This window comes from Muscardinus avellanarius, assembly GCF_963383645.1.
Source record: "Muscardinus avellanarius genome assembly, chromosome: X".
Lineage (NCBI taxonomy): Eukaryota > Metazoa > Chordata > Mammalia > Rodentia > Gliridae > Muscardinus > Muscardinus avellanarius.
Genome location: NC_137792.1, coordinates 4,221,176 through 4,243,499, shown reverse-complemented (window position 1 = coordinate 4,243,499; position 22,324 = coordinate 4,221,176).

The window sequence follows — 22,324 nt, the reverse complement described above, 5'->3', positions numbered from 1 at the left end:
TTAGCAGCTGCCTCTCAGAGCCGATCCATTAGGTGGAGAGATGGCTGCTTTACCCCAAGGCGATCCAAGAAGTAAATTACCTGTGAGCCCCACCACCCCGGTCCTAGCCACCCTCCCGTCCCCCCACGTTCGCCTCTCCTGTTGGTTGATGTCAGACAGTCATTGTAAGGGACTCCAAGCGGTTTATGCAAATCAATTTCAGTGTGCGGCCCGCAGGAATGTATTGTGCAGGCTCATTCTGGAGCTTTTAGCTTCCACCCCAAGCTTTGGGTTAGAATAAAGGCAACTGAATATCCTGCAAAAGAATTCCAAGGGGCGCTCATCTGCTTTCGCGCTCCGTGTGTGTTTACTGCTGAGAAGGCGTAGCCAGCCTCGGTGGAGAGCACAACCCTAGAAAAATGCGGGTTTGTTTGTTCTGTTCTAGCAGTTTGGGAACTGCATTGCTTCTGGACGTGAATAGAGAGCCTTGAAAGTAATGAGGGGGAAAGGGCTTGGGGATTACTTAAATGAGTCTCTGAAAAGAATTCTAAACCAGCAGCTCTCTTCCGTGGCTCCGGGGCATGATGATAAAATTCCTTATCAGCCCAGGCTGAGGTTTATAGCTTCACTGTTAAGGAAGGAAAGAAGTGGATTAGAAGCCAAGTAAACTGTGTAATTTACAACTCAGTCAAAGTCATGGAAGGATCTTAAGTCAGTATTGAAATGCCAAGATCAGTGCCCATGTGAGGGATGTGCTGTGGAAAACTCGCAGCCACTAGGCTGGGAGAGGCAGGGATGATGGCAGGGTGATAGCACTTTAATGCCAGCGCTGACTAAATCTGCCTGGGAAAGTGAGCATCTGTGTTACCACCGGAAAAGCTCTTCACTTTCTTCTATGAGTCGGGCTGGCTGGCGGGGCACAGTGAGTAGCAGGGGCCGCCCTCCGTCCCGCATTTCAAGCTTTCCCTGTGCAGCAGGAGCTCAGGGAGGCAAAGCAGAGACCCCAGCGAATGGCGGGGCTCAGAGCGCCTCGGCCTTGTTCCCCTCACGCTTCCCTAGGCAGGCAGGCGGGGTAGGCAAGTTTGAGCGTGCGCCGCTGCAGTGCCGCCCTGCGCCCTGGGTGGATCGCATCCGCCTAGCAGAGCGGGTGGAGGCTGGCTTTCTTTAAGTTCTTCAAACTCAGGCTCATTCTTTTAATGTCCAGCAATTGGATGGACGGGGGAAGATGAGCCAGAAAGCTCACTGGAAAGGACTCAAGTGGGGGCAAACTGTGGAACGCCGAAACATTTTGGATAAAGGTCCTAAGCCGGAACAAAGAAGTCATTTGATCCCGGGCTGGGCCACCTGTCCTCTCTCCAGTGATGTCTGAGCCCCATCTCCAGAGTCCCTGTTCCCACACAGTTCCTCTGGAACGGTGGCGCTCCCTGTGTCCCGTGCCCAGAGCATGCGGTCCCAAGCTTGGCATGGTTTTCCCCATGTGTCTCTGTGGCATTCCTGCAACGTTGGAAATCAGCCCAGTATAGAAATAAATGTTGAAGGCACAAGCTCACATAGAGTCACTCCTCAGTTATTTCATGAATGGACAACAGTCTATCCCACGCGTCTGCTGATCTCTTTTTAGTTTTGCCTCTTAGGTACTTGAAAAGAGAGATGAGGGGAGGAGATGGAAGGGAAGGGGAGAATCATTGTTTGGCCGGGAAACCTGGATAGTCCAGCCTAAGAATCAAGGGAAATGAGATGCTGCCATCGCATGGGTCAACCCCAGCTTTATTCTAGTGTCTCTGGTAAATTGTACCCACCGGCCTGTTCACCATCAATCCAGTAACCATGCCAGCTCAGTAATGAAACTCAGTGTTCTCACCGATGATCGGTCTGTCCCTAGAGCTGCACGAGTGCTCAGCGGTGGGGCGGCAGCCCAGGAGACGCACTGCCACCGACTAGCCGGAAATTCAGTGTAGCCAGAAACTGCCAATTGGCCACTTGGCATTTGGGCTTCTGCCAGGTCACTAGGTATGAAATGGTGTAGTACAGAAATCTTTTTTTTTTCTTTCTTTCCTTTTTTTCTTTGTGTGTGGTCCCAGGGATCGAACCCAGGGGCATTCTACTTCCAAGCTATACCTTCAGTCCTTTTTATTTTTTATTTGGAAATAGGTTCTCACAGAATCGCTGAGGGTTTCACTAAGTTGCCAAGGCTGGCTTTGAACCTGCAATCCTCCTGTCTCGGCCTCCCAAGCACTGTGATCACAAGCGTATGCCACTACCCTCTTCTAGAATAGAATTTTTTGAGGATTGTAAAGCCACACTGAATCAAGCAAGAATTTGGACACCTGAGTTGCCTTTGACAGGAAGCAGTTTTAAAGTGCATGGCAATCTTTCTCTAGACTCTGATCATAAAGATCATAAATGGAAAACTTTCCCGAACCTTTCTCGAGAAGGAAATTGCTTTGTTCCCAGGCAAAAGGAAAGGCACGGCCACCTGTTCTACAAGGCCAGCCAAAAACAACAGGTTTGCCTGTGGCATTCCCACAACTGCAAATGTCCACCCCAAATGGCACGCCACCCATTGTCCCTACGCAGGCAAAGAACAAATACTTCATTCTCAGGCTGGAAGGAAAATCAGATTCTGCCGACTAAAATTGTCTACCAGACGGATTTTGTGCTTTTAACATCCCGATAACTTCAGAAAGATCCTCTGAGCAAAGAAGGTGCGTGCTGTATTTCCGGCCAACCGGAATGAGTCGTTTGGCTTGTTCAATTCTTGCAAGGCTAAGATGCGACTCAGTTTGATCAGCCCCTTTTGCATTCTTTAGATTGGAATTAAAATGCCCAAGGACATCTGGCTTCATAATGAAAGTCTTCGTATTAATCTTTCCGCGAGGATTAGAAAGTCCTTCACAAACATGATCTATTTATTCTCTGCCACATCCCCAGGAGAGAATGAAGGGCAATTTGATCCTCATTGAACAAATGGTGAGACGAAGGCAGAGAAAGGTTAAGTATAAAGAGACCCAGCCAGTTAGGGGCAGGTCTGCAGATGAATACGCACCTGCCCAGCAAGAGTACCTACGCAGTCTTAGGTTTCCCCAAAAGGCATTCTAGGCATGGAAACAGAACCTGTCCTCAAATAGACTTCACTTGAAAGCCAAGCCTCTAAAACTTTAAAAAGACGATCCCATCCTCATTGGTCCCAACACCAAGATCAGGCAGCTTTAAGACATCTAGTAGGAAGACACCGTAACCAGAGTTTACAATACGCATCCGAGAAATGTTCTCTTTTAACAGAGGTTTTCCGTTTTTGCACATGGCGTAGAGAGCTCGATGTCTTCAACATATGTTAAAATTTTAATTTCTGCTCCACGATCTTTCCTTCAGGAAATATAATAATGGTAGGACTCATTGGAAGTTTAAAGATCTTACTGGTTGCTTTGAAATAATTTTTTTGGGGGGTCTGGCTTTGCGTGGCATTTATTGTGACTCCTGTTCCTAGTTGGCCTAGCTCTGGACCTCATGGGCTGTAAGCAAATCCGTTAATTGGTAGTTGCATGTTATCCACAGACATTCCAGCAAGTTTTAAGGCTAAATGTGTGTGTGTGGATGTCTCCTGGCTTTGATCCCTTGTGTGGTAAATAGACATCCAGGGTAGCTATGGCAACCTGGGCTGTGCGTCGGTGAAGGGCGGGGGATTTGGTCATTGGACAAAGAGTAATCTGTTTGATTAGAAAAAGATGGAGCCAAGTCAGTAAATTTTAACCCATATGATTTGAGGATCCCAATTCATCCAGATCATTTGAGTTTTTCTTGATGGGCCAAAGAATTAATGGCTGACCACATCAGAGTATTTCATAGATGTAATTTAAATTCTTTTTAATCAAGTGCTTGCTACTTTCCAAAAGCAACGTATAAAATGAAAGAGATGTCCAACATATTATAGCAGGGCCATCAATATCCCTGCCACGCTTACTTAGTGTGGGTGATTTTTAGTTTCAGAGCTGGTGGGGCTTGAAAAGAAAGGACGTGATTGGAGGTGTGCATTTTGGTTATCCACCTGCAGGGGTCAGTCTTGACATTTCCATGATGGAAGACAAGGCAGTGGACTTTACTGCAGGGAGCCCCGGGGAGAATTACTCTACTTATCTAGAACAATTAGTAATTCTCAGCTTTTGTCACCAATGGTACAGAGAAAATGAGTTCATTTATAGAAGAGAATATCAAATACACTGGTTTAGACATGAGCAAAGAAGCCCGGTGAAACAGGAATCTAATCTCCATTTATGTATGGGGAAATTAATCGGGATGATTCTGGCCTATTATCAACTCCTATTTTTCTCTTTTTCTTTTTTGTAATACCGGGGGCTGAACTGAGGGACATTCTACCTTTGAACCATAACCCCAATCCCATTTTATTTTTTATTTGGAAACAAGGTCTCGCTAAGTTGCCGAGGGCCTAGTTAAATTGCTGAGGTTGGCCTTAAGTCTGTGACCCTCCTTTTTCAGCCTCCCAAGTACTAGGATTACAGACACACACCACTGTACCTAACTATTATCAACTTCTTTATTTCCACATCTAACTCACCTCAGGAGTTTTTCTTCTGTTTCTATGAAATGGCATAATTCCTTTTAACCAAAGAATACTATTTGGGACCCATGTAGATTTACAAGGATTTTTTTTTCTTCCTCCAGAAGAAAATAGTCATTGTGATAAGAGTAGGATGCTTACTGGCCTCCAGAAGGTGGTATTAAGAAGCTCAAAAATGGAAGCATGTGTATAGACCACACACACACACACACACACACACACACACACACACGTGCACGTGATTGATACCCAGAGGGGACTTTCCATATAAACAAACAACATCTCAACCTCCCCCCAAATATCCTAAAAACTTATGCTTTAAAAGATGTTCTAAAGACAAAACAGACAAACAGGGCGAGGTATTGTTTGTTTTATAGCACGAGTGGATGTGGAAGGTTTTCAGTTAAGATGAGTATGATGAGTACATTTTCTATGGTTCAACATTTCCTGAGCACTTACAAAATTAATATATTCCGTAGCTAATTCAATAAAGCTACACGGCACCACGCATGTCGGTGCACGCTTGTAATCCCAGTAATTGGGAGGCTGAAACAGGAGGATTGCGAGTTTGCACCAGCCTCAGCAAGTTAGTGAGATCCCGTTTCAAAAAAAAAAAAAACATACAATAGGGCTTGGGGTACAGATTAGAGGCAGAATGCCCTTGGCTTCAATTCCAGAACTACCGCCACCGCTGCCACCATCAACAACAACAAACAGAACAAAGCTCTACCTGGGAAGTGATTGTTACGTGTCAGAAGACTTCAGATTTTCAGTCTGATGTAGACTTTATTGAATCAGTAGCACAATGTAGGTTATTACAGGGGAAAAATGGCTGCTTACTAATAGCTCTGTTTGGAACAAGAGAATCTACTTGAAAATTGGTGCTATTTACAACTTTACCAAGCCGGGTGTGGTGGCGCACGCTTGTAATCCCCACGCTTGGGAGGCGGAGACAGGAGGATAGAGCAGGTTCGAAGCCAGCCTCAGCTGGTTTAAGAGACCCTGTTTCCAAATAAAACATAAAATAGGTCTGGGAGTGTAGCCTGGAGGTAGAAGGCCCCTGGGTTCCATTCCCAGTACCATAAAAATAAACAAATAAATAAATAAATAAATAAATAAAAATTTACCAAACTTAGGGAACTTATAAGGAATAATTTATAATTGGGAAATATAGTAGATTTTTACCTACATTCCCATTTGTCTCAATTTATAATTTCCCAATTAAAATGAATTTATTATAATTATTAAATACTAATTTGATAACTTATGGGCAGTCACCAATATACAAATGTTTTATGTTCTTTTCTATTATATATACAATTTATTCCTTTTCTCTTTCTCTCTCTCTCTCTCCCTCTCTCCCTCTCTTCCCTCTCTCCCTCTCTACCCCAGTAATTAGGAATTGAACCCCGGGGGTGTTCTATCTAAAAAAAAATGTTCCCCCTGGTTGTTTTTATTTTATTTATTTATTTTTTGATTCTGAAACAGGATCTTGCTGGCCTTGAACCTGCAATTCTCCTGTCTCAGGCAACCAAATATTAGGATTACTGCTGTGTGCTACTGTTGCTACTGTGCTCTCCCAGTTCTTCTTTTTTTTTTTTTTAAAACCATGTCTGGCTAATTTTCTGATGCTGACCTTGAACTTGTTATCCTCTTTCTTCAGTCTCCAGAAGAGCTGGGATTACAGACCAGCAATGTACCACCATGCCCGACTCTATTATATATTTTAAACTTATTCTTATTTGTATGTGTTAATTTTAAATGAAATTAAAATAAAATTTACTTTAATACATAAACATACAAATCGGACATACTAATGAAGTCCACATGAGGTGTCCTTGTGTATACACGTCTTTGTATGTACGTGCATTTTTTTGCTTATTCTTTTTTTAATTATTTTCATTGGTGCATTGTAATCACACATATGATGAAGTTCAGAGTTATGGGAACATACGTGCACACGGCACTTCCACTCCCTCCCTCCCCTTCCCCATCCACAATATTGAGATTGGCATGTATACCATGCCAGTGGATTATACTTCGCGTAATCAAGTTAAATATATCTGTCTCCTCAAACACCTGCCGATTCATTATGAAACAGCTTCTTTCAGGAATTGAACCCAAGGGCATTCTACCTCTGACGTACATCCCTAGCCCTATTTTGTTTTTCATTTTCAAACAAGATCTCACTAGATTGCCGAGAGTCTCGCTACATTTCTGAGGCTAGCCACGAACCTGTGATCCTCCTGTCTCGGCCTCCTGAGTACTGGGATTACAGGTGTTCACCACCACGTGCAGCTACACGATAACTTCTTAGGCCTGTCCAACTGTACTTGGTACTCAGTGATCAATATTTTGGACTCTGAGACTTTGTTGTTTGAAACCAAAACCTTTTCCAGTGAGTTATACCATGATTGGGATAACTTAGAAATACTGTTTTGAAGAGTAATCCATGTTTTGAAGAGTATTCAATCTGTTTAGTTTACGATTAAGATCTGAGCCGGGCGTGGTGGCGCACGCTTGTCATCCCTGCGCTTGGGAGGCGGAGACAGGAGGATCGCGCAGGTTCGGAGCCAGCCGCGCTGGCTTAAGAGACCCTCTTTCCAAATAAAAATATATAAAATAGGTCTGGGAGTGTAGCCTGGAGGTAGAAGAGCTTCCAGGAACCCCAGTACCACCAAAAAAAAAAAAAAAAAAAAAAAAAAAGATTAAGATCTGAGCTTTGAGGACATGCTGCTTTTTATACAGGACAAAAATTCAAAAGAAGAGAGTTGCCATACTTTGAGTAACAGGCCAATTTTGACAATGTTTGAGGTAGAAAAAATTCGCACTCATTCTTACCTTTCTTGTTCCTCCTTTAATGTCTGCAGGACCCCTCCAACGCCTCTGCCCCAGTCCTTCCTTAGTGAACTGCAAATTCGTAACGGCCTAGTTTCCCACCCTGGACCCCCAGGATTGCAAACCCCACTCTTCTTTCCTGGAGACCTTGTTCTCCAACCACATATGGGGAGAGAAGCCATCAGTGGAGCTAATACCATTTTGACTCTTTAACCCTTAGGATGAATTTTTTTCTGGTACTACGGATGCAACCCAAGGATGTTCTGCCTCCAAACTACACCCCCAGCCGTTTTTTATTCATTATTTGGAAACAGGGTCTCACTAAGTTGCTGAGGACCTTAATAAATTGCTGACAAATACAAGTATATAATACATTATTCATTTTGCTTTTTTTCTGGGCTTGGGAATGGAACCCAGAGACATTTGACCTCCGAGCTACACCCCCTGCCCTATTTTTTATTTTTTATTTTGAAACAGGTGTCACTAAGCTGCGGAGGGCCTCACTAAGTAGCTGAGGCTGGCGGCAAACCACGATCCTCCTGTCTCAGCCTCCCGAATGCTGGGATGACAAGTGTGCTCCACCATGTGGGCCTGGCTTCATTTTGCTTTTTGCCTTTTGCCTGTGATATGTGTTGCTAGTCATTTTCTCATTTTGTCGTTTATCTTTTGACAAAGGCTTTTCTAATAAAAATTTATTTAATTAAAATATAAATAGCTGGAACTGCCACCCTCCTATGTTAGCCTCCCAAATACTGGCATTACAGGTGTACACTACCAGGCCTGGCTTATGATGAGTTTTTTGGTAGGGAAATGCAAGCAGTGGAGCCTGGAGTTGCAGAGGACATGCTTGCCCTTTCAAGGACAGTATTTGAGGGCCAGGTCGTGCCTGTATCTGAAAGGATGTACTAGCGGGTGTGCCTGTGAGCCTGCACCTCTGTGCTGCTTTCTTAGCATCCTGCTGGGACTTCCAGGCTCACTGCATCTTTCTGAATGAGAGCCAGGGGACCACAGCAGCCCCAGTGCGAAGGTATGGTGGCACCTGTGGGACTGGGCTTTTCACAAGTACACCCTTTTAATGCCGAGCACTATCTATTTGGATTCAAACAAGTGGAAGGAAATAGCAGTAGCATCCTTTTTTCCACAGGAACATTTGAAACAGTGTATGTATTTCTAGTTAACTATTTGTTTGTCTACCTTGGGACTGAATTACTCTAGAGCAAGAGTCGCATCTTAATTATCTTTGTGTCCCTAGACTCAGTGCCTGGAACATAGTAAGCATCATTAAATGATGTATAAGGCCCGGTGTGGTGGCATACTCCTATTACCCCAGAACTTGGGAGGCTGAGACAGGAGGATCGCAGGTTTGAGGCCAGCCTCAGCAACTTAGCAAGATCCTTAGCAATCTAGTGAGACCCTTTTTCAAAACAAAAACAATTAAAGAAAGGCTGGGTGTGTAGCTCAGAGGTGGAATGCTCTTGGGGCCAATTCCAGGCATCACATCCAAAAAACAATGAAGTGCAGTATGTATAAGCTGGGTAAATTTTAGTAGGAAGAGAATGGAAAATACTCTCTAAGAGCAGAGGGACAATGAGGAAGAACAGGTGTCAGAAGGTTCGAGAGCTAATTGATTGATATCAGAGAAAAATACGTAGCGATTGCTTAACCACTCAAGTGTGTTCTGGGTGAGGAGCCAACCCAGAGCATGGCACATAGCATGGCTTCTGTTTGATGGGGCTTCAGAAACAATTCTGATGGAGACCTGACCTCCAATGGCTCAATGCCTAATAGCCAAGATGGAATCTGCTGCGTGTTCTCCCTGAGCCCAGGTTGCTGTTTGGGGCCCCAGGCGCATGTACAGTTGGCTTCTTTAGCCAGGTGAGCGGCAGGTCCAAGGTCACTCAGCAGTCAAGAGATTGTTTCTGGAAGATCCAACTCTTTCTCTCCATGCATATGGCAGCCACATTTTCTGTAGCGCGATTTAAGCCATGTGCTGGCCAAGGCATTCCTTTTACTGCTTCTAGACGTGACAGACCATCTGTGTTATTATGGAAATGATGAAATAGAAATTTCAGAGACAGTCGATGGTTTGTGGAAACAATAGGGCAAATTCATTTTCAAAGGGTACACGCAGCAGACTATGCTATCTGCCATATGTCGAGGCTTAGAGCGTGGCTTCAGTTGCATGTAGCTTGAAGAGGTCTTCCTCTCAGGAGGAAGGGAGCTGCTTGGAGACGATTGAAACTCATCAAATGTCCTGCTGAGTGAGTGAGTGATGGACGGCTAGATGGAGCGATGTATAGATGGCGAACGCCGCCAGATAATAGAAACGTACGTATTTACATAGGCTTGGGTATTAGCATCTTTCATAGAATAACGGAAGGGGATTTGGGGAGGGAAATGGAGAGGTGAAAGGGGAGACTGATGATGGAAAAATTTGAATAATCCTATGTTGTTATATGAAGTTATCAATGCCAGTGTTACTATTCTGCGCACGGAGGGGGAGGGAGTGGGGTGAGACCTAGACACGACCACACACCAGTGCTGTGTGCGCTGCGTGCGCGCATTTTTCTATCACTCTGAACTTCATTATGATGTATAATTACAGTGCACCGATACAAAACAATTCAGACGTTACTAGTTTAAAGTTGAACATCTTATCCTCCAGCAGGAATCAAAGTTATGAGTGAGTTTACACCTAGAACCCAAGACTTTTCGACTCCCCCTCCCATCCCATTCTCTTTGGTGACTTTGCCACGTGCCTTTTAGTAAAGTGTAATTTGGAAATACGCAGGTCACAGCCTATAATTTAATGTGTTAATCAACTCCAAGACAGTTCAAGTGGATTTTTTTTTCTTTTTTGAAGTGCTGGGGATTAATCCTAAGGACTCAAACACATTAAGCACATACTCTACTACTGAGCCACCCCCCCAGCCCATATTTTCTCTCGAGACCGGGTCTTGCTAAGTTGTCTAGTTGGCCTTGAGCTTGGGTTGCTCCTGCTTCAGCCCCACAGCAGCCGAAATTATAGGTGTGTGTGCGTGGCTTGGGTCGAGTTGGTGGTTCCAATGAGACATCTAGAAACACTGCATTTGTTGTTTGTTTTGTTCTCGGTATTAAGAGTTGAACCCATGGTTGTTTTTACATCTGAGCTCTACCTCTCAGCCCTGTTTTAGTTTTTGTTTGGGAACAGGGTCTCTTTAGGTTGCCGAGAGTCTTGCTACATTTCCAAGACTGATCTAGAATCTGCGATCCTTCTGTCTCAGCCTCCCAAATACTAGAATCCTAGGCATGGGCCACCATGCAGGCTAGACTGCATCATCTTTAGGAGAAGATATACTACTTGCAAAGTGCAAGTAGCCGAATGATCTTCTATTTGGGATTTCTGCTACTTTTGTGTATATATCCTCTGTTCCGATTTTTTATAAAGTATGAAAATGTCTGGCAGTAAAGACTATGAATATTATGTTTATCAAGAAAAATAAATGTAGGGAGTGAGATATATCATTTCCACGTGAATTATTTAGCTGCCCCTTGGGAATAGTACAGGAAAGTGAGATAGAACAAATCGAAAGTGAGTTCTTGTCAGGCATGGTGGTGCGCACCTGGAATCCTAGTACTTGGGAGGCTGAAACAGGGGGATTAAAGGTTTGAGGACAGCCTCAGCAACTTAGCAAGACCCTTAGCAACTTGGCACAAGATCCTGTTTCTAAAAAATAAAAAGAGTTGGGTTGTAGCTCAGAGGTAGAATGTCCCTGGGTTTAATCCCTAGTAACACACACACACACACACACACACACACACACACACAGAGAGAGAAAAGAAAGTGTGTTCATTTAGTCAGTGTTTGATGGAGAAAAATAGAAGAGAGATATTGGCTATTTAGTTAGTGATTTAGTCAGGATTCTTTTCAGTGCTCAATGTTTAAAATGAATTTCGAGTGAAATCGATGTTGCTGCCCTTTTTATATGGCTCAGAGTGAAAGAAAGGAAAAATCATAATAATTAATTGAGAGGGGTGTGACTTTCTGAGTAGATGATAGTAGGCTATTAAACATGATAGTAGACTATTAAATAATGAATATTTATTGCTGATGCTTCTCCTTCTGCAGGAGACACTTTCTGAATATCTGTCCCCTTTCTAACATTTCAGCTGTCAGACTCGAATAGTTCACATGTAAACTACATTGTTTTGGTTTAACTAACAAAGAGTGATAAGACATGAATTGTTTGTGACAGCCCCGAACATTGATAACAGAAGACATTAATGCCTGCAGACACAGCCTACATGGTAAAAATCTGGAAGCAAAAATATGTATTATGTTAGGCCAATGCGCTTTGACCTAGTTTTGTGTTTCTGCTTCAAAATGATGTCAGTATTAGTTACATCATCCCTGCAGATGAGCGATTTCACATTCTTGTTTATTTCAGTGTTACATTATTTGTTTCATATATTTAGTTCTGACCTCCAAGGAGCCCAGCTAATCCTCACTGACGTGCATTTTCCTTTTGAAATAAGACTTCTGCATGATAAAGAGAGAGGATTTTATGCGTTAGCCAAATAATCTAAGATGTATCTTCAAAGGCATTCATTTCTCCTTGATCCGGAGCCTCTGTCCCCTTGAAGGTTCCAAGAGGTCAGCCAATTTTCTGCTGATCAGAATGAGGCTTCCTTTCTTTGTCCTATGGGGATGGAATAGATCACTTCGCCTAAGACTGCCATAGTCGAATACCAACAAAAAACAAAACAGTGGGATGGAGGGGACGTTCCCTCGCCCAGCGTCTTTAACGCTGCCCCTTCTGTGTTTCTGCGTTACTGCGTCATCCAGTAGCAACTGTCTTTACCATATTTTTCCGATTTAATATTTTTCCCTCGGTACTTTTCAAAATGAATTGTTTCCTCAGTTGATTCTGAACACATTTTCCCCCTGCCATTTAATACTTTATATCACTGGGAGAAAGAGCCATTTAATTCTTTCATACATTTATGAATTCTAATCTTCAAAGAGTGTGAGTTCTTCTAGTGATCAACTTCCATCAAATTTACAAGTATAATTTGCTACCAAAAGACCTTGGATGGCTTGTGGTGCGTGTTTTGGCATTCTTTAGTAACAAATGTGATCAGGCCAAAGCCCACAAGAATATGTATTCTGCAAAAATATGCCATTCGCTCTTGTTTTTTTTTAACGAGGCTTTGAAGTTTAATAATCCCTTTGTTGTTAGCTCCTTTGCGAATCCCCTGTCTGAATGCAGGAAACCTAAGTGTCCCCCTCAAAGCACCACCGGACCTACTGAATTTTAGCCAGGTGGTTGCTGATTAGCTTTGGATCATTTAAAGAAACAGTATGAAAGCAATTGGGATAGGCACAAGTCCTGATTGTGTAATCCCAGGGGTTTAAACACTGCAGCGGTCAGCTCAGAGTCTTGCGCTCCATGTCTGACCCTTATGCTGATTGATTTCTACGTCCTGAAGAAAACTTTTTAAAGGCTTCCTTGAGTGTCTAATTGTTACAGAAATATTGTCACCTCTAACCTGCCAGAAGTCCTGTGGCACAGCACACGCTGTGTCTCCTATGGTGACATCCATTTGTTTCTTCCTTTCTTTCTTTTGTGGTGCTGGGAATTGAACCCAGGGGCATTCTACCTCTGAGCCACACCCCCAGCCCGATTTTTATTCTTTCTTTTTCAACAGGGTCTCACAAAGTTGCAGAAGGCCTCACTAAGTAGCTGAGGCTGGTCAGGAACCTGTGATCCTTCTGTCTCAGCCTCCCGAATGCTGGGATTCCAGGCATGCACCACCATACTCAGTGGTGACATTAATTTCCACAACAGTTTTTTTCTGGTTGCTGTAGGCAGATGCAAATCTATTTCCCCTCATATTACGCAAATAGTGACCTTCTTAATGACCTTCAGTATATGCTATTTTACACTCTGTGTCCCCCCCCCCCATTTTATAATATATCCTGGATATCTTTCCATAACACTTCACACAGAGCTTCCTCTCTCTCTCTCAAACAGCTGCATAGCATTCCATTGTGACACTGCCAAAATTGATTTGACGCTTCCTCTACTGGTCACCCGAATGGTGTCTAGTCTTTTGCCATTAAATCATTGTGCACTAAGTCAGACATGGTGGCATTCACCTGTAATCCCAGTAATTGGGAGGCTGAGACAGGAGGAATGAAGATTAGAGGACAGCCTTGGCAACTTCGTGAAGTCCTCAGCAACGTAATAAGATCTTGTTTTAAAATCTTAAAAAAATGATGAAAAATAGGGTTGATGAATGATGAAAATAGAGGCGGAACACCCCTGGATTCAATCACCAGTATCACAAAATAAAAATGAATGATAGGACCCCCTTGGGTTCATTCCTCAGAACTCTCCCCTTAAAAACAACCAAACAGTCAAAAAAATCCAAACACTAAAACCCAAAACTAAAACTGAGAAGCCTTTGGTTGATCACTGTTTGGAGTGAGTGTATCTAAGAAATGAGGTTCCCGGGTCAAAAGGTAACTCGGGTTTCTTGTTTCTCTTTCTTTCTTTCTTTCTTTCTTTCTTTCTTTCTTTCTTTCTTTCTTTCTTTCTTTCATTTTGATCCTGGGGGTTTAACTCAGGGCATTCCACTTCTGAGCTACACCCCCAGCCCTATTTTATTTTATTTTATTTTTGTTTTGAAACATGGTCTTGTTGCTGAGAATCTTACAAAAGCTAAGAGTGTCTTCAATCCTGAGATACCCCTGTCTCAGCCTCCCAAGTACTGGAATTCCAAGCTTGCATCACCACACCTGACTAGGATTTTAAATATTGATGAGTAGGTAAAATTGTCTGGCCAACACACCTGGGAGTGTTTCCCCGGTATACCGGTGGAGTGCATGGTCCAGCTCATGCACCTTTGCTTGCAAAAAGGTATCTCCATGTAGCTTTGTGCTTCTCTTGGATGAATGTTGGACATCTTGCATGTAGTGAGGGGTCATTTGTGTCTATAGAGCAATACCTAATGTTTAGGATTGTTCTTGCTCATCATTTCTTAGACTACTTTTTTTTGGTACTGAGAGTAGAACTCAGGGGCTTTCTACCTCCGGGCTCTACTCCCAGACCTATTTTCTATTTTATTTGGAAACAGGGTCTCACTAAGTTGCCGAGAGCCTCACTAAGGAGCTGAGGCTGGCTTCGAACCTGTGCGATCCTCCTGTCTCAGCCTCCCAAGCGCCGGGATTACAAGCGTGCGCCATCACACCCAGCTAGACTACTTTTCTGATCACTTTACTAGAGTGATATATATTGTTGACTCCCCATAAGGGAACCCCATAATAACACAGGCGATTCTAAAGGTCCCATATGAATGGAAGCTGAGATACTTTGAGCTTCATGAAGGACGAATCACTTCCAAAGTGCCAACAGTGTGCTGCTGGGAGTCCAAAGCCAAGAGAATGTAAGTTGTTAGTACTTGGTCTGTTGGGGTTGTGCTCACTTTTCAAGACAGAGGCTTCACTTTACTGTTTTCAGAAGTTATTGAATCACATACACACAAAAAGTCCCATTTTCTCTTTCAGATCCCAAATATTGGGAGTATGATTTCTAAGAGAGATTTTAATAAGTCTGCACATTGAAGTGCTTCTTTTTCATCCTTTTTTAAAAGACTAGGACCTATGGTCAAGACCAATTAAAGAGAAGTTGCCTATTTCCAAGTTTTTAGTGGACATTTTTGTGTGTGCGTGTGATACCAGGATTGAATCCAAGGGCGTTCTACCTCTGAGAGACACACCCAGCCCGATTTTATTTTTTATTTGGAAATGGAGTCTCCCTAGGTTTCTGAGAGCCTTACACTAAGTTGCTGAGACTGACCTCAAGCCTGTCATCCTCCTGTCTCAATTGCCCAAGTACTGAAATTACAGGTGTGCTGTACTGTGCCTGGCTTTTGGCAACTTTTTTTTTTAAATAAAAAAAAAGAAAAAGGAGATACTATAGGTCTAGAATGATTATATTTGATATTTTGTCAATGGTGAAACTATTTATTAAGATAACCGTTCCACACAGTATATTTACAAGCCTCAGAGACCAGAAAGTAATTTTTTTTATTCTTTATAAAAGTTTAAAGTATGAGTAAAGTAAACAGACAATAAAAGAACGGGATAATCTCTTTTGTACTAGGGATTGAACCCAAGGGCATTCTACCTCCGACCTACACCCGAGCCCCATTTTTTATTTTTTATTTTGAAACAGGGTCTCAGTAAATTGTGGAGGGCCTCACTAAGTAGCTGAGGCTTGCAGTGAACCTGCGATCCCCCTGTCTCAGCCTTCCAAGTACTGGGATTACAAGTATGTGCCAGCATTGCAGGCTATAACAGGAGAAATTTAAACAAGAAGAGAAGGTATACAGATTATGTTAAATAAACAGACAATAGATTAACAGGAGACATTTATACAAGGAGAGAAGATATACAGATTAATTATATGCACTTGTACATAGAAATCACACAAAATATGACACTGGAAGAAGGTTTATGTGGTTCAATTTGAAATAGCATGTTGTTTTATGATACTGGGGATTGAACCAAGGGACATTCTACCTCCAAGCTACATCCCAACTTTTTTTCTTTTCTTGTTTTTGAAAACAGGGTCTGCCATCTTCCTGCCTCAGCCACCCAAGTCCTGGGATTATGGGCGTGTTCCACCACACCCTGCTGAAATAGCATTTGAACTTCAGATAGGAATAGGGGCTTGGCGTTTCTGGTGGGGAGCTAGAGACCACCTATGAGACAGAGAGGGAGAAGTGTGTGGTGGACAATGGTTGTCTTATTTGGCTTATTAACGCAGATCAGGTCTCTCGGGTAGCGGTGCAAATTCAATGGACACCTCTACCTCCACAGGGAAAGCAGAGCAGGAGAAGACGGAGCCCTTGCTGGGGGGCTGCTTCTTCCATTTAAGGCGCTTTGCATGCCAGAGCACCATCCTTTGGGGCACCACTTTCTGAACCCCGTCAGACTCTTAGGTAAAGACCCTCGGGTGCCACTTCTACCTTTTTGGCTTGAGTTGATTCTTAACCCTCAAAGTTTTATCATTTAATACTTACAAAACTGAAACAGCTCAATGTTTATGGAATGACTAAATGATTATATATTCAAAAATGCTATACAAGGTACTTAATAGTTATCCATTATATATTAGGCAGGTAAATAGTTTATCTTCTTTTTCTCTGAAGATAAACTTAAGATTTTAGAGAAGTTGGGATATAGACATTTCTACCTCTTAGCCTCCAAACAAATATGCATCCACCCATATTGGGCCACGTGTATATGTATACACACACATATACACAAATGTATATGTATATACATACATATACATACATATACATACATACATACATGTACACACAAGGGAATCATGTATAGGATGGTTGTAATCATCTGTACTTAATTTCTTTAGGTAAATGTGTATATATGTGTGTTTGTGTGTGCATCTGCCCGTGTGTGTGTGTTTGTGTGTGTGTGTGTGTGTGTGTGTAAATATCCTTGTAAACTGTGAGAAAACTATGCTAAGAAACAAACCTTTATGGGACAAATTATCCTGATATTCTAAAACCAACACCAAATTTCATTAAAGGATGTGGTCACTTATTAGTTTTTGTATTATAATCCAAGAAAGAGTTTCTTCTTTATCCCTTTCATTTTTGCAGCAGTTAAAATTTTTATAATGCTTATGTATCTTATATTTAAAATAATAGTCTGAAATATAATTGCATTTATACCCATGTTGATTTATTTATATCTCTAAAGTATATTTAAAATAATAAGCAGATCAGTGAATACAGGAAGAAAGTAGAACTGGAAAGGGATGAGCGTATATATGTCTATGTGTATGTATGTATGTATTTTAGTACTAGAGGTTGAATCAAGGGATATTCTACCTCCCAGCTACACCCCCAGCCCTTTGTATTTTTATTTTGAAACAGGATCTTGCTAAGGCTTTCACTGAGTTGCGGAGGTTGTCCTCAAATCTGTGATCTTCCTATCTCAGCCTCATACATACTAGGACTGCAGGAGGGCACCAGCATACCCAGATTAAGTTTTTAATTTTAAAATAAATATATGCCTGCTGGGTGTGGTGGCGCACACTTGTAATCCCTATGCTTGGGAGGCTGAGACAGGAGGATTGCACAGGTTCAAAGCCAGCTGCGCTGGCTTACGAGACCCTGTTTCAAAATAAAATATAAAATAGGTCTGGGAGTGTAGCCCGGAGGTAGAAGGGCTTCCAGGAACCCCAGTACCACCAAAAAAAAATAAATAAATAAATAAAAAATAAATAAATAAATATATGCCATTAGGGAGTTGCAAAAAAGAAAACTGTAAGGGACAGTCCCCTGTATCCTTCACCCCCCCCCCATTCCATAATCCCTGACAACCATTAGTCTTAGGTTCCACCTCTATAATTTGTTTTCCTTTTTGGTGCTGGGAATTGAACTCAGAGCCTCATGCATGCTGAGCATGTCTTCAACCACTGAGCTCCACCTCTACAATTTTGTTACTTCAAGGGTATTATATGAATTTACTTACACAGTCTGTAGTGTTTTGAGATTGACATTTCTTTTACTCAGCACAGTTCTCTAAAAGTTCCTCCAAGTTGTTGCATGTTTGGGTAGGATTTTGTTTCTTTTTTATTACTGAGTATGCTATGGATGTACCACAGTCTAATCATTCACCTTGTTGAAGGACATTTGGGTTGTTGTTGGTTGGGGACTAATACAAATAAAACTGCTGTGGGAATATATGTGTAAGATTTTTGTGACCACAAGTTTCTGTTTTCTGGGATACATGCCCAGGAGTGCAGTTGTTGGATCTTGTGGTAACTGCATATATATATATATATATATATATATATATATATATATATATATATATATATATTTTACTATTTATTTATTTATTTATCTTCTTGTAAGGTATAGAAATATTTGCTCAAGTTTAATCAGAATTAGAGATTAAATATTATTATTTTATAGTGACTATATCTACATATCAGTACCGTAAAGTTTAAGTGCTTATTTATTTTTATAACAAACTGCCAAACTGGGTTCCTCAGTGACTGAGCCATCTACTCTCAAAGTATTAGTGATCCAGTTTCTCTGCATCATTGGCAGCATTTGGTGTTGTCCCTATTTTTATTTTATCCATTATGGCAGTATGTAGTGATCATTTGTATTGGACTATAAATGACAAATAGGATACTTTATAATCCACTGTAGATGAGTTCATTACCAACAAGGTTAAAACTCCATATCCAAATGGGCCTATCTTGGTGCACGAGTGACTTGCTCAGATTATTGATAATTACTGGGTCTTTGGTTGAACCTTGAATAGCTGATATATTGAGAGACAACAGGCATCAGTATTGTTGTAAAATATATCTTCAAACATTAGATTGGCTTTAATCATACTCAGAAAACGGATACTTTCTTTAGACATGGCAAATTCCTTATGGAGAATTGGCACATAAAGTGTCAGGAAAATTGCCAAGACTTTTTACACTTTGCCTTTCCCCCAACATATTTCCCTCCCTTTTCATTTGCATAAGTTCGATAGGGCCTGATCTATCTCCATTGACAATGTTTGTATAGATACATGTATACAGACAGACAGACATTCGTAGGGTCTTTGGGCTTGAATACCAAATATCTTTCAACATCCAATCTAAATTCTTCCAGGTTAGAGTTGTTCAACTTCAGCATTATTGACAGTTGGGGTTATTCTGTGCACTGTAGGACGTTTAGCAGCATCCTTGACCTCAACCCACTGGATGCCGGTAGATCCCCCAACTCCCAAAGTGTGACAATGAAAAGTATCTCAAGACACTGCCAATGTTTACTTTGAGAATCACTGGACTAAGTAGAAGAGGAGAACTCTGGTTTAATTTAGCTCCCCCCGGGAGTTGAACCTTGAGAATCTCCTTGCCTCCAGGGAGCAGGTTTCAGTGCCTACCTGGCCATTTCTGATTGACTGTCATTCTCAGATTTGCTTTTAAATATATGGCTGCATATTAGTGGTTAATGGAAAAAGATATCAGCCCTTGTTTCTTAAAGAGCTTTAAAATGCAAATTGAACACATATAATTAAAAACAAAACTTCATGCAAGTGTGGCTTTGTCTTTGTGTTCTTAATTTATTACTTGTATTAGATATTATGATTATTTTAACAGGTTTAACTTTTAATGGGTAATACAATGTCTTATAAAGTGGTGTCTATCTACATATGCATAGGGAATTTTTGCATAATTTCTAGATCTTCTGACTTAATGCGTTTGTCTTTTCATTCTCTAATAGAGGAAGTTTTAAAAGACATTTATGAGCCTGGAGTGATAGTACACATCTGTATTCCAAGTACTTGGGAGGCTATGATAGTAGGATCATAGGTTCAAGGCCAGCCTCATCAACTTAATGAGATTCTGTTTCAAAATAAGAAATGAAATAGAGCTGAGGATGTAGCTCAGAGGTAGAATGCCCCTGGATCCAATCCCCAATAACACACACACACACACACACACACACACACACACACACACTGAATGAATTAAAAAAACAGCAAGAAAAAACATTATCATATCTTAAAATTTAAATTATGCATATGTGAGAACAGTAATTATTTTACTATATAAACCATATAATGTATTATATTTTAACTTTATATTAATAGGGTAAAGCTAACAAATACTTATTATATGATATAAATATATTTTTGTATTTTAGAATTAAGATCAGTTGAAAATAGTTATTTGAAACACTACAAGTAGTATGTTCTTATTAACATTATAATTAAAATGTGTAATCACAACTTTACATATGAATTACAAGTCACCCAAAAGAGAGCGAGTTAACTGGGAGACAGGAGGATCGCGCGGGTTCGAAGTCAGCCTCCCTGGCTTAAGAGACCCTGTTTCCAAATAAAAATATAAAATAGGTCTGGGAGTGTAGCTCGGAGAAGCGTTCTATCCCCAGTACCACCAAAAAAAAAAAAAGAGAGAGAGAGTGAGTTATAATATCATATGAAAAAAGAAAACAGTTCTGTATCAGGTGTAGATTTTTTGTACTATGCACTGAACACAGGGCCTCGTGCATGCTAAGCATGCGCTCTGTCATTGAGCTGTGCGCCAACCCCTCAGTTGTAAATTTCAATTCCACTTTTGCTTTTTACCTTCCCCTCATTTTATTAGTTACAGAATATGAGTTGTTACCATGTACTTAGATTCAGGCAGTAGTTATCATTAACTCACCACCATCTATGGGCTTACCTGAAAAAATATAGCATGGAATCAAATTATAATATGAATCCCCCAGGAATGCGAAACCCATCCAGAATGAAACATTCCTTTTCAGAAATTGAGATTTATAAACTGCCCGGAGGTATGGCTGTTTCTAGATAAAGGGGTGCCTTGAAGTTTTCTTGTTCTTGTCTGTGTTTGTGATCCCAGCTGACTGAACTCAAGTGACAGTTCAATACAGCACAGTCTCTTGGGAGTTGCCCGAGTTTAATAAAAAAATTGCCAAGAAAAAACTACACCAAAGTGCGGGCTGACCCCAGGAAATACTCAAATTCATTGTAAGTGTATTAATTTCATAGCATGACAAATAATACTCAAAACCTATTTTGAAAACTCTTGGCTCCATTAAAAACTATCCAAGGGGATTTGTAGATTATGTTGATAGAAGATTTTGGAGGAAGAAACATTATATTCCTAAGAGTCAAGTAAATAACCTTCCTTTGTTTATTGTGCTGCAGAGAACAATTTTACTTCTAATATGAGAATACAAATTACTTGTAGAGACTAAAATCACTTATCTTGGAGGAAATGGTATAAGTTTACATCAAATACTTTGGATTCCTCCAGAATGTCTTTGCAAACTTCAAGCATCCTTCCTGTGACTTCATTTAAGATCATTGTCCCAGTAATATGTATCCTGGCCTTCCTACAAAAACCTTAGGTTTTCTACAGAACCCAAAATAACATACTTCTGATTTTCAATAATGCCCGGTAAACTCTTTAAAGGGACTGTGTTACATGCCTGTAATCCCAGTACTTGGGAAACTAAGACAGGAGGATTGCAGGTTCAAGGCCAGCTTCAGCAACTTAGTGAGACCCTGTTTCAAGTTTCAAAAATAAAATAGGGCTAGTTATATAGCTCAGAGGAAGAATGCCTCTGGGTTCAGTTTCCAGAACACACACACACACACACACACACACACACACACACACACACACACACAGTGTCATTCATAGGATAAACCTAATAATGTCAACTTTGATTCACAACTCTCCTCTCTCTCTCTCTCCCCCTCTCCCTCTCCCTCTCCCTCCTATCCCCCCTCCCCCTGCCCCTCCCCTCCCCTCCCTCCTTTCTCTCTCTCTCTCTCTCTCTCTCTCTCTCTCTCTCTCTCTCTCTCTCTGAGGATTGAACCTAGGACATTCTACCTCCAATCTACACCCCCACCCCCAATTTTTTTTGCAGGTCTGGGGGTGGAACCCAGAGGCATTTGACCTCCGAGCTACACCCCTTGCCCTATTTTTTATACTTTATTTTGAAACCGGGTCTCACTGAGTTGCAGAGGGCCTCAGTAAGTAGCTGAGGCTGTCCGCGAACCATGATCCTCTGGTCTCAGCCTCCCGAATGCTGGGATGACAAGCGTGTGCCACCACGCCCGACTTGGATTTTTTATATTTTATTTTGAAACAGGATCTTGCTAGGTTTTTGAGAATCTTGCTGATCTGCTGAAGCTGGCCTCAAATTTGCAACCTTCCTGTCTCAGCCTCCCAAGTACTAGGATTACAGGTGTATGCCACCATGCCCAGCTATCTGTTCATCTTTACCTTTTTTTCCTATCATGCACAAGGAATCATTCATCTTCTTTCAACATCTACATGGGGTTGGTTCCAGTATCCTTGC